At 43.8% G+C, this 13,366-nt stretch overlaps 1 protein-coding gene across 4 annotated transcripts in view; it reads left to right on the top strand.

Moving 5' to 3' along the window:
- CERS5 (ceramide synthase 5) overlaps positions 1–13,366 on the top strand; it is a 38,970-nt gene that overhangs the window by 1,735 nt on the left and 23,869 nt on the right. The window lies entirely within an intron of this gene.

Consider the following 13,366-nt stretch of genomic DNA (forward strand, 5'->3'; position numbering starts at 1 on the left):
CCTCCCGAGTAGCTGGGATTACAGGCACGCGCCACCACGCCCGGCTACTTTTTGTATTTTTAGTAGAGACGGGGTTTCACCATGTTGGCCAGGCTGGTCTGTAACTCCTGACCTCAAGTGATCCGCCCGCCTCTGCCTCCCAAAGTGCTGGGATTACAGGCGTGAGCCACCGCACCCGGCCTTGAGCCAGCTTCTAAATGAGTTTAGCAGAATTGCAATATACTTCATTCAACCATGTGATTTCACCTTTAAGTGAATGGATCATATGTTTGTCCAAGATAAAGATATTCACTGAGGCTTTGGTGTGTGATATTATAATGTGAATTTATACCTGTGGGTGATTTTGATCAGGTCTACTCAGACTCCAGGAAAGGAGACATGTTTCTGCCATAGGCCTCAGGTAATGAGGGTGGTTCTTGGACATCTGTTCGTTTTGCCCTTATCCAAGCACAAATGATTGTAATGCAGGAATGCCCTTTCTAGGATGGGAATATGTTGCAGGTGAAGTAATCTGTTAATTTCTGAAAGAAAGCATCTGTTTGGGATTGCGTCTTTGATTTGCCTACTGTTTTTGACTCAAATCTTTCAAAATATTGTGTTCTATTTAGCTAGTCACTCATCCATTTATTCGTAGTATTTGTGTATCATCATCAAAATGCTCTGCCAGACGTTCAAGTGCAAAAATAAAGATGCTTAAGTGAAGCAAATGAAACCCAAAGATCTAAATGGCTTTCCTTGGCCCTCAGGAACTTGGTGTAGCAAAGTTTTTTTTCCTTTTTTTTTTTTTGAGACAGAGTCTCACTCTGTGGCCCAGGCTGGAGTGCAGTGGCGCGATCTCAGCTCACTGCAAGCTCCACCTCCCGGGTTCACGCCATTTTCCTGCCTCAGCCTCCGGAGTAGCTGAGACTACAGGCGCCCACCACCACGCCCGGCTAATTTTTTGTATTTTTAGTAGAGACGGGGATTCACCGTGTTAGCCAGGATGGTCTCCATCTCCTGACCTCGTAATACGCCCGCCTCGACCTCCCAAAGTGCGCAGATTACAAGCGTGAACCGCCGCGCCCGGCCTTGTTTTGTCTTTTTAAGTGTAATCATTGTATGCAGTCATCCTGGAGTGGAGGCACAAACTGCTTGTCTCTCTTTGGAATAAACTAGATCTACGTACTCTCTTCCGTAGTCTCTGTATATGAGGGCCAAAAAAAAAAAAAAAAGGAGGAAGGCAATGTAATGACTACAAAGGAAAATACACAAGTCAGGACAAATTTTTTTTAAAAAGGTGATTTTCATAGAAAAACATCTCTGCTTTTCATATAAAATATGTGCCAATATGGAAATTTCCCCATGTTAGTGGTAAGAAGAAATAGTTTGTTGCTTATAAACACCCATTTTATATAAACTTATGTATCTCTTCAGATTCCAAAGTGTTCCCTCAGATGGCTGAAGACATATATCCCCTGGCAGAGCTGCTGGAAGGGATCCTTTACCTGTGGGAATTCTATCTGAGTGTTTCTATGGTGCTCCAGTGTCAGGGGAGTACAGGTGGATGGGAATACTGAGCTGAAAGCATTCTAGTATGATAATTCTTGGCCAGTAAGGACAGGCACCTTGTTTGTCTCATGTTTGCTCTTAGGAAAGTTTAACCCTGGAAGCACTCTTGCTATTTTGTTTCTTTTAAGACCCATTACCTCAGTAATGTAATTCACTGCTGAATTGCCAATTCCTCTTCTACCGTTCTGGTCTTCCATAAAGAAAACAGACCACTCCATTCTTTTGTTGTTTTTGAGACAGGGTCTCAGTCTCACCCAGGCTGGACTGCAGTGGCACAAAGCTCACTCCAGCCTCGACCTCTTTGGCTCAAGCAATCCTCCCACCTCAGCCTCCCAAGTAGCCGGGACCATAGGTGCACACCTCTATGCCCAGCTAGTTAAAAAAAAAAAAAAAATTGGAGGAGCGGGGCATGGTGGCTCACACCTGTAATCCCAGCACTTTGGGAGGCCCAGGCAGGGAGATCACTTGAGGCCAGGAGTTTGAGACCAGCCTGGCCAACATGGTGAAACCCCATGTCTACTAAAAATACAAAAATTAGCTGGGCATAGTGGTACATGCCTGTAATCCCAGCTGCTCAGGAGGCTGAGGCATGAGAATTGCTTGAGTTGGAGAGGCGGAGGTTGCAGTGAGCCAAGATCATACTGTTGCACTCCAGCCTGGGCAACAGAGGAAAACTCAAAAAAAAAAAAAAAATTGTAGAGGCTGGGCATGGTGGCTCATGCCTGTAATCCCAGCACTTTGGGAGGCCGAGGAGGGCAGATAACTTGAGCCTAGGAGTTTGGGACCAGCCTTGGCAACATGGTGAAACCTTGTCTCTACAAAAAAATTTAAAAATTAGCTGGGTGTGATGGTGCATGCCTATAGTCTCTAGTCTCAGCTACTTGGGAGGCTGAGGCAGGAGGACTGCTTGAGCCTGGGAGGTTGAGACTGCAGTGAGTCGTGATCAAACCACTGCACTTCAGCCTGGGCGACAGAGTGAGACCCTGTCTCAAAAAAATAAATAAATTTTTGTAGAGGCCTGAGCTCCTGGCCTCAAGCGATCCTCCTGCCTCAGCTTCCCAAAGTTTTGGGATTACGGGCATGAGCCACTGCCCCTGGCCTAGAGCCACTTGTAGAAGGCAATAGAAGGCATATCAAAAATATCAGGGCATGGCCTTGCACGGTGGCTCACACCTGTAATCCCAGCGCTTTGGGAGGCCGAGGCAGGCAGATCACTTGAGGTCAGGAGTTTGAGACCAGCCTGGCCAACAACATGAAATCTCATCTCTACTAAAAATACAAAAATAGCCCAGCATAGTGGCGGGTGCCTGTAATCCCAGCTACTTGGGAGGCTGAGGCAGGAGAATGGCTTGAACCTGGAAGGTGGAGGTTGCAGTGAGCTGAGATTGTGCCACTGGACTCCAGCCTGGGCAACAGAGCGACACTCCGTCTCAAAAATAAGTAAATATTGGGGCCTGGCATGGTGGCTCACACCTGTAATCCCAACACTTTGGAGGCCAAGGTGAGAGAATTGCTTGAGACTAGGAGTTTGAGATCAGCCTGGGCAACATAGCAAGACCTTGATTCTACAAAAAATGAAAATGTTAGCCAGATGTGGTGGCATCTGTAGTCCCAGCTACTCAGGAGGCTGATGCAGGAAGATGGCTTGAGCCCAGGAGTTCAAAGCTGCAATGAGCTATGATAGCGCCAGTGCACTCCAGCCTGAGCAAAGGAGTGAGACCCTGTCTCAAAGAAAGAGAGGCCGGGCGCAGTGGCTCATGCCGGTAATCCCAGCACTTTGGGAGGCTGAGATGGGCGGATCACCTGAGGTCAGGAGTTCGAGACCAACCTGGCTAACATGGTGAAACCCCATCTCTACTAAAAATAGAAAAATTAGCTGGGCGTGATGGCGTGTGCCTATAATCCCAGCTACTTGGGAAACTGAGGCAGGATAATCTCTTGAACCCGGGAGGTGGAGGTTGCAGTGAGCCGAGATCACACCACCCCACTCCAGCTTAGGCAATAGAGCGAGACTCCATCACAAAAAAAAAAAAAAAAAAAAGAGAGAGAGAGAGAAATAAAGAGGTATATTGGGACAATTAATCATCTTTCCTACATTTTCTCTTTTTTTCAGAGCCCAGAATCCTTGCATACCTTTTCTCATTCTAAAATCCTACCTATTTCGTTTGTAGAAATGATTTATGTAGTAATCATAGACTGTTAAAAGCTAGAACTCCGACCTCCTTTTACAGACAGTTACTAAGGCTTAGAAACATCCTTCAGCTTTTCAGAGGTTGCAACATACAACTGGTCTTTTTCCCCAGCCCAGTGCTCTTTCACTGTTTCATAGGGCCGTTCATCTTTTCCTATTCCTTAAACCCCCTTTCAAGTGTTAAGATTTAACCTCTTGTTGTGGTATTCTAGTATTTGAAGAACAAATTCATTTCCTGTTACACACTTGATATACATTTAAAAAAAAAAAACAAAAAACAAATCAGCCAGGCACGGTGGCTCACGCCTGTAATCCCAGCACTTTGGGAGGCCAAGGCAGGTGGATTAACTGAGGTCAGGAGTTCGAGACCAGCCTGGCCAACATTGTGAAACCCTTTCTTTACTAAAAATACAAGAAATTAGCTGGGTGTGGTGGCAGGCGCCTGAAGTCCCAGCTACTCGGGAGGCTAAGGCAGGAGAATCGCTTGAACCTAGGAGGCAGAGGTTGCAGTGAGCTGAGATCATGCCACTGCACTCCAGCTTGGGCAACAGAGTGAGACTCTGTCTCAAAAAAAAAAAAAAAAGAACAAATCTGTATTCATCCTGTTCTTAGTTATTTAACATTATCCTTCCTTTTTACTTGAACTTTGCTTTTTTTTTTCTTTTTTTGAGATGGAGTCTCACTCTGTCACCGAGGCTGGAATGCAGTGGCTTGATCTCAGCTCACTGCAGCCTCTGCTTCCCAGGTTCAGGCAGTTCTCATGCCTCAGCCTCTCGAGTAGCTGGGAGTACAGGCACACACTACCACACCCAGCTAATTTTCATATTTTTAGTAGAGACAGGGTTTTGCCATGTTGGCCAGGCCGGTCTTGAACTCCTGGCCTCAAGTGATCCACCTGCCTCGGCCTCCCAAAGTGCTAGGATTACAGGCGTGAGGCACCACATCTGGCCAACTTTGCTTTTTTGTTTGTTTGTTTCATATCATTACTGCACGTGCCTAGATAAATAGTCTCTATTTGTGTTTCGGGAATCTCCCAAAGAATAAATATAGAGGGTACAATGTGGTCTTACTTTCTCTTCCTTCTCATCAACCACACTGAGCATTTATTAAATATTTTTTAAGTTTCCATATTCCCTATAGAGAACTGTAGCCTCACCTGATGGGGATGACTTGGAAAGCCATCTGACTGTAAGTTAAGCATATTTAGCTATTTTGTTAAAGAACTGCAGAAAGGTGATTATTACCCACCAAAGCACAGAGGCTTGCCTTTGTGGACCTCTGTTGACTCGTTCATTGCAGTGGACTGTGTGTAGCATGTGAGTATTTATAGAATGATTGAGAAGGGTCTATTCTTGTCAACTCAGATGCCCTGAGGAGTAACCCAGAATCTAGTTCTTCAATCTGAAATAGATACTTGGCTTAAGAGAGGCGAAATTATAATTTCTTTGTTTCTGTTGTTAAATTTCACTATACTATGTTTGCATGTTGTACACTCTTCTATAGCTTCTCTTTCTCCCCTCTCCTCTTACACACACTCAGGCTACCCACTGTTACCTATCAAAAGAGAGATAAGAAAGTCTTCCACTTGTTGCTTCTTTGAATATTGTGTGCTGATTAGGGAAAGAATAGTCCAAGGTGTGGTCCAAGTCCAAGCAGGCCTGTTGGATCTGACTTAAACTGAATCTTAAAGATAAAATTGTTTGAAACTTAGTATTTAGTCCCTTGAGCACATTTCCCCTGGGATCAAGTAGGAGTTTGAGACAATATTGATACCATCAGATCTATATGGGTTCATTTATTTTAAATACGGTATTATAATAGGAGCTTTATGTTGCCAGAAGAAAATAATTTTGTGAATTATACAGGAGATAGCTGAGAGCTTTCACTGCTGCTTATTCATTATTCCAATCCCCTCTTCTCTCTTATTACTTCAAGGCAACCTCACTGGGGTGTCTAAAGAGTCTTGTCAATGCCATTCTCTCAGTGGGGATTGAACAGACTCATTCGCTGGCCTGTCATGTAACTGACAACAAGAGTAGTGATTCATTTTCTTGCGCATGTTTCCATTTATTTCCTTTTTTCTTTTTCTTGTTTGAGACAAGAGTCTTGCTCTGTTGCCCAGGCTGGAGTGCAGTGGTGCAATCTCAGCTCACTGCAAGCTCCGCCTCCTGGGTTCAAGCGATTCTCCTGCCTCAGCCTCCTGAGTAGCTGGGACTACAGGTGTGTACCACTACGCCCGGCTAATTTTTGTATTTTTAGTAGAGATGGGGTTTTGCCATGTTGGCCAGAATGGTCTCGAACTCCTGACCTCAGGTGATCTACCCGCCTCGGCCTCCCAAAGTGCTGGGATTACAGGTGTGAGCCACCACACTCGGTCTCAATTTTTAATTGATTACATATTGACAGTGCTTTTGACATATCAAGTTAAACAAAATACATTATCAATATTAATTTCACTTGTTTCTTTTTCACTTTTTAAAATGTGGATATTAGAAAATTTTACATTACAGGCTGGGCACAGTGGCTAATGCCTGTAATCCCAGCACTTTGGGAGGCTGAGGTGGGCAGATGACCTGAGGTCAGGAGTTCGAGACCAGCCTGATCAACATGGTGAAACCCCATCACTAAAAATACAAAAATTAGCTGGGTGTGGTGGTGTGCACCTGTAATCCCAGCTACTCAGGAGGCTGAGGCAGGAGAATCGCTTGAACCTGTGAGGTGGAGGTTCAGAGCAAGACCCTGTCTCAAAAAAAAAAAAAAAATTTAAATTACATATGTGAGTCACATTGTATTTCTGTTGGATGGTGATGACAGTAATTCAGACAATATTAATAATAATTGAGAAAGGAATTTTAATGTAAATTCACATTTGATATACTTTTTAGGATCAAAAGATGATGCAAAGGTATTAGATGTTCCTTTAACAATGAATCTAAAACATTTTAGTAAAAATAAGATTTTTAAATGTAAATTATTTCCTGAAATATTCAAATGACTGGTCATATTCTATTTTGAGTAATTTTTTTTTTTTTGAGATGGAGTCTCGCCCTGTGTCGCCCAGGCTGGAGTGCAGTGGCGCGATCTCGGCTCACTGCAAGCTCCACCTCCCGGGTTCACACCATTCTCCTGCCTCAGCCTCCTGAGTAGCTGGGACTACAGGCGCCCGCCACCACGCCCAGCTAATTTTTTGTATTTTGTTTAGTAGAGACGGGGTTTCACCGTGTTAGCCAGGATGGTCTCGATCTCCTGACCTCATGATCCGCCCGCCTCGGCCTCTCAAAGTGCTGGGATTACAGGTGTGAGCCACCGTGCCCGGCCGCTTGAGTAATCTTTGATTGACAGTTGCTTCTAGCCAAGCATTGTTCTATAATTTTGCCTTTTTACATATATCTTCTTGGTGTTAATAATCTATAAGAAAGTTTGTCAAGTAGGTAAATGTCCATGCAGAACTGCATAGCTCTGATAAGGCACTGAGAATAATCACACTCTTACTATATCTCTTCTGTAAAATACAAGATTTCTTTTTTTTTTTTTTTTTTTTTGATATGGAGTCTTGCTCTGTCGCCCAGGCTGGAGTGCAGTGGTGCAATCTCGGCTCACTGCAAGCTCCGCCTCCCGGGTTCACACCATTCTCCTGCCTCAGCCTCCCAAGTAGCTGGGACTACAGGCGCCCACCACCACGCCCGGCGAATTTTTTGTATTTTTAGTAGAGACGGGGTTTCACCGTGGTCTCGATCTCCTGACCTTGTGATCCGCCCGCCTCGGCCTCCCAAAGTGCTGGGATTACAAGCGTGAGCCACCGCGCCCGGCCTAAGATTTCTTATAAGGATATTCCGTGTAGTTTTTGGTTTTTGGGTGCTGTCAGCATGAGTAAGCAGTCTCAATTACAGGCATAAAGTGTCTCAGACTAAATCAGAGTATTGTGGTTGTGTTCAGGGCAATCTCCAGTTACAGATTGTAATCGGTTAACTTGAATATCTACTGATTCCCCAGAAATCAGTGATCTCCTACACTTGATAAACACCGAGCTGGTAGGTTATCTGATGACCCAGGAGGATAAAGCTGAGTTTTAATTTCATCCTTACAAGTGGCACACTTCCATGAAACACTCTGCCTCTTAGTTGAGAATTAAGTTTTCACCCATTTGTTCATCTGTTCATTCTTCAACATCTATTTATTGAAAGCTTAGGATATGTCATATCAGACTATATGTGATGCTTTTAGAAGTTGGACAAGATAAATGTAAAAATAAATAAAAAGGTATCAAATTATGCACCAAGGATTAAAAGGTGAATAAACCATGATTTCTACCCTGGAGACAGCAACAAAATCAGTGGTTATCCCTTATGTGTGTTTGTGTTTCTATTTTAAGCAAATGCATTAAGTTGTATAATTATCCATTGAAAAAAGGTAAATACGTTTAATGAAAGGAACAAGTGGGTTTATCCTACCATTTTGGCCTGAATTCACTTTAGTGTCCTCTCAGTACAATTCTTCTAGTACATTAGAATGATTGGATTTACAGAAAAGATACAATCTACATGCATTCCTTGAGAAAAACATCTATTACAGATTTTTTTTTTTTTTTTTTTTTTTTTTTGGTCATGGTCTCCCTCTGTCACCCAGGCTGGAGTGCAGTGGCACGATCTGGTATCACTGCAACTTCCATCTCCCAGGCTCAAGCCATCTTGCCACCTCAGCCTCCCAAGAAGCTGGGACTACAGGCATGTGCCACTGTGCCCAGCTAATTTTTGTATTTTTTGTAGGGATGAGGTTTTGCCATGTTTCCCTGGCTGGTCTTGAACTCCTGAGCTCAAGTGATGCTTCCACCTCGGCCTTCCAAAGTGCTGGGATTACTGGCATGAATCAGCATGCCTGGCCTACAGTCGATTCTTTTGCTTCTGTCTAGATAGTGTCAATTATTGTTTCAGGTTTGATCATCTTTTTTTTGGGCAATTTCTTTTTTCCTCATCTAATATTCTCTGTAGTATGCCTTTAATGAAGTCAAGGAGCTAGGTAAAGTGAATAATGTCAGAAACGTCTGTCAGGTCACAGGTGGAATTTGAAGAGAACCATTTCAGAGATCTTGAATGAACTGCCCTATTTTTGGGGAATGACCTTCAGATTGGGCTCTGTTTATGGACTTGTCTCCCCCATGAAACTGTAGGTATCTAATGCAGTGCTTTGTACATTCATATTAGCTATTCAGTAAGTGTTTATTGAATGAATCACTCTGAAACCTACTTCTGCTTGAGATGTTGTGACTCTAGTACAGTAATTCCTTTTTTTTTTTTTTAATTTTCCTTCCTAAGAGATAGAATCTTGCTATATTACTGTATCAGTCAGGGTTCTCTAGAAGGACAGAACTAATAGGATGGATATATATATATGAAGGGGAGTTTATTAAGTATTAACTCACACTATCACAAGGTCCCACAATAGGCCATCTGTATGCTGAGGAGCAAGGAGAGCCAGTCCAAGTCCCAAAGCTGAAGAACATGGAGTCCGATGTTTGAGGGGAGGAAGGGTCCAGCACGAGAGAAAGATGTAGGCTGGGAGGCTAGGCCAGTCTAGTCTTTTCACATTTTTTCTGCCTGCTTGCCATGCTGGCAGCTGATTAGATGGTGCCCACCCAGATTAAGGGTGGCTCTGCCTTTCCCAGCCCACTGACTCAAATGTTAATCTCCTTTGGCAACACCCTCACAGACATGTGCAGGATGAGTGTTTTGCATTCTTCAATCCAATTAAGTTCATACTCAGTATTAACCGTCACAATTACCCAGGCTGGAATTCAGTGGCCATTCACAGGCCTGATGTCACTATAGCCTTGACCTCCTGGCCTCAATCAGTCCACCTGCCTCAGCCTCCATGGTAGCTGGAACTACAGGCCCAGCTACATAATTTCCTTCTTGACTCCTGAGATTCCTATGCTGTACAGCAGTGGGTTCTCGAATCTTTTGCTCTCAGAACTCCTTTATATTTTAAAAAATTATTGAAAACCCCAATAGCTTTTGTTTACGTGAGTTATATCTATCAATATTTTCTCTATTAAAAACTAATACTGATCAATTTTTAAAATATGTATTAAGCCTCACTCTGTCAGCCAGGCTGGAATGCAATGGCATGATCATAACTCACTACAGCCTCCGCCTCCTGGCTTAAACAGTCCTCCCACCTCAGCCTCCCCAGTAGCTGGGACCAGAGGTACATGCCATCACATGTACTGGCTACTAATTGTTTTTTAGTTTTTTTGTTTGTTTGTTTGTTTCGAGACGGAGTCTTGCTCTGTCACCCAGGCTGGAGTGCAGTGGCGTGATGTCGGCTCACTGCAAGCTCTGCCTCCCAGGTTCACACCATTCTCCTGCCTCAGCCTCCCAGCAGCTGGGACTACAGGTGCATGCCGCCACACCCGGCTAATTTTTTATTTTTATTTTTAGTAGAGACAGAGTTTTACTGTGTTAGTCAGGATGGTCTCAGTCTCCTGACCTTGTGATCCACCCGCCTCGTCCTCCTAAAGTGCTGGGATTACAGGCGTGAGCCATGGCGCCCAGCTTTTTTTTTTTTTTTTTTTTTTTTTTTTTAGAGACAGAGTGTCGCTCTGTCGCCCAGGCTGGAGTGCAGTGGCGCGATCTCAGCTCACTGCAACCTCTGCCCCCCAGGTTTAAGCAGTTCTCCTGCCTCAGCCTCCCGAGTAGCTGGGACTGCAGGTGTGCCACCACACCCAGCTAATTTTTGTATTTTTAGTAGAGACGGGGTTTCACCATATTGGTCAGGCTGGTCTCAAACTCCTGACCACAGGCGATCCACCTGCCTTGGCCTCCCAAAGTGCTGGGGATTACAGGTGTGAGCCACCATGCCCAGCCACTAATTGTTATATTTTTTGTAGAGACAAGATTTCACCATGTTGCCCAGGCTGGGTTTTTTTTTTTTTTTTGAGATGGAGTGTCGCTCTGTCACCCAGGCTGAAGTACAGTGGCGCAATCTCGGCTCACTGCAAGCTCCACCTCCCGGGTTCACGCCATTCTCTTGCCTCAGCCTCCCGAGTAGCTGGGACTACAGGTGCCCGCCACCATGCCCGGCTAATTTTTTTGTATTTTTAGTAGAAACAGGATTTCACCATATTAGCCAGGATGGTCTCGATCTCCTGACCTCATGATCCGCCTGCCTCAGCCTCCCAAAGTTTTGGGATTACAGGCCTGAGTCACCACGCTTGGCAATTTTTTTTTTTTTTTTAAATGGCCCTCAAAGGAAACTGCAAAGATCACTTGAGCACAGACCATGCAAGAAATGTTGGGTTTGGTGGTATAGGTATCTTGAAAAGTGCAATACCTTGTATACAGGGAATCCTATTCTTTTAAGAATTTATTCAGAAGAATACATTGTAACTTTTGGTTCTCAGGGATTGTTTTTCATTTTTAAAAATTACTGAGGACTCCGAGGAGCTTTTGTTTATGTGGGTTACAACCCATCAACTTTACCATATTTTAAATTAAAATTGAGAAATTTAAGAAATGCTGACCAGGCACGATGGCTCACCCCTATAATCCCAGCACTTTGGGAGGCCTAGGTGGGTGGATCATCTGAGGTCAGGAGTTCAAGACCAGCCTGGCCAACACGGTGAAACCCCGTCTCTACTAAAAATGCAAAAATTAGCCAGGCATAGTGGTGCGCGCCTATAGTCCCAGCTACTTGGGCAGCTGAGGCAGGAGAATCACTTGAACCTGAGAACAGAGGTTGCAGTGAGCCAAGATAGCGCCACTGCACTCCAGCCTGGGTGACAAAGTGAAACTCTATCTCAAAAAGAAATTTAAGAAATGCTTATTAATTCATTAAAAATAACAACAGGCCAGGTGCAGGGATTCACACTTGTAATCCCAGCACTTAGGGAGGCAGAGACAGGAGGATAGCTTGAGCTCAGGAGCTCAAGACCTGTGTGGGTAACATAGCAAGACCTCGTTCTCCACAAAAAGGAAGAAAATAGACAAAAAAAAAATTAATAAATTGATTTACACGTTAACATAAATAAGCTTTTAGAAAAATATTATTTTCCAAAAGAAAAAACAGAAGAACAGCGTTGATTTTACATTTTTGCAAATCTCTTTACTATCTGGCTTAATAGAAGACAGCTGGATTATCCTAGCAGCTTCTGCATTCAATCTCTTGTGATATATTGTTTTGATTGAAGTATATGAAGAAAAGATGGCCTCACACAGCTTTGTCACTGAAAAGCAGGAAGTATTTTAATAGCCCTTTCAAATAATTTTATATTTATCTTTGATACTACACCAAAACACAAGTAGCAGTTTGTTTGTTTGTTTTGTTTTGTTTTGTTTTTTTGAGATGGAGTCTTGCTCTGTTGCCAGGCTGGAGTGTAGTGGCGCGATCGCACGGCAACCTTTGACTCCCTGGTTCAAGTGATTCCCCTGCCTCAGCCTCCCGAGTAGCTAGGATTACAGGCATGTGCCACCGCACCCAGCTAATTTTTGCATTTTTAGTAGAGATGGGGTTTCACCATGTTGGCCGGGAGGGTCTAGATCTCTTGACCTCGTGATCCACCCACCTTGGCCTCCCAAAGTGCTTGGATTACAGGGGTGCCACGCTCAGCCACAAGTAGCAGTTTCTTAAACGTTGATTGCTAGGTAGAATCTGAAGCCATATTAATGAGCTTTTCATTTTGTTATGTTAAAATCCATTGTTCTGTGTTAATTGTGTTTTGTTGTTGTTGTTTTGAGGTGGTGTTTTGCTCTTGTCGCCCAGGCTGGAGTCCAATGGTGCAGTCACAGCTTACTGCAACCTCTGCCTCCCGGGTTCAAATGATTCTCCTGCCTCAGCCTCCCAAGTAGCTGGGATTACGGGTATGCGCCATCACGCCCAGTTAATTTTGTATTTTTCGTGGAGACCGGGTTTCACCATATTGGCCAGGCTGGTCTCAAACTCCTGACCTCAAGTGATCTGCCCGCCTCAGCCTCCCAAAGTGCTGGGATTATAGGTGTGAACCACCATGCCTGGCCTATATTACATTTTGAATGGACATTATGTATCCATCATTTGGAAAATACTGGTTCATTCAGTTATACAAATGTCCCACATGTCAATATGTGACATTATACAATATTTAAAAATCTTGCCTGTAATCCCAGCACTTTGGGAGGCCCAGGTGGGTGCATCACGAGGTCAAGAGATCAAGACCATCCCGGCCAACATGGTGAAACCCCGTCTCTACTAAAAATACAAAAATTAGCTGGATGTGGTGGTGCACGTCTCTAGTCCCAGCTACTCAGGAGGCTGAGGCAGAAGAATCGCTTGAACCCAGGAGGCAGAGGTTGCAGTGAGCCAAGATCATGCCACGGCACTCCAGCCTGGCAACAGAGTGAGACTCCGTCTCAGAAAAACAAACAAACAAAAAAATCATATTAGTTTATCTCATTATAACCAATCTCATCAGAAAAGTCTTAAGTATTGAGAAGCTGTCAGGCTGAAAGGCAGAGAAAATTTTCTAAACATTCTAAGTTTCACTTGAAAGCTTGAATTTTATCATTGGCAACAATGCTTTTCTTGAAATGACGGGCTCACTTAATTTATTATAATTATTACTATTATTATTATTATTTTGAGACAAAGTCTTGC

This window comes from Nomascus leucogenys, chromosome 8, assembly GCF_006542625.1.
Source record: "Nomascus leucogenys isolate Asia chromosome 8, Asia_NLE_v1, whole genome shotgun sequence".
NCBI lineage: Eukaryota > Metazoa > Chordata > Mammalia > Primates > Hylobatidae > Nomascus > Nomascus leucogenys.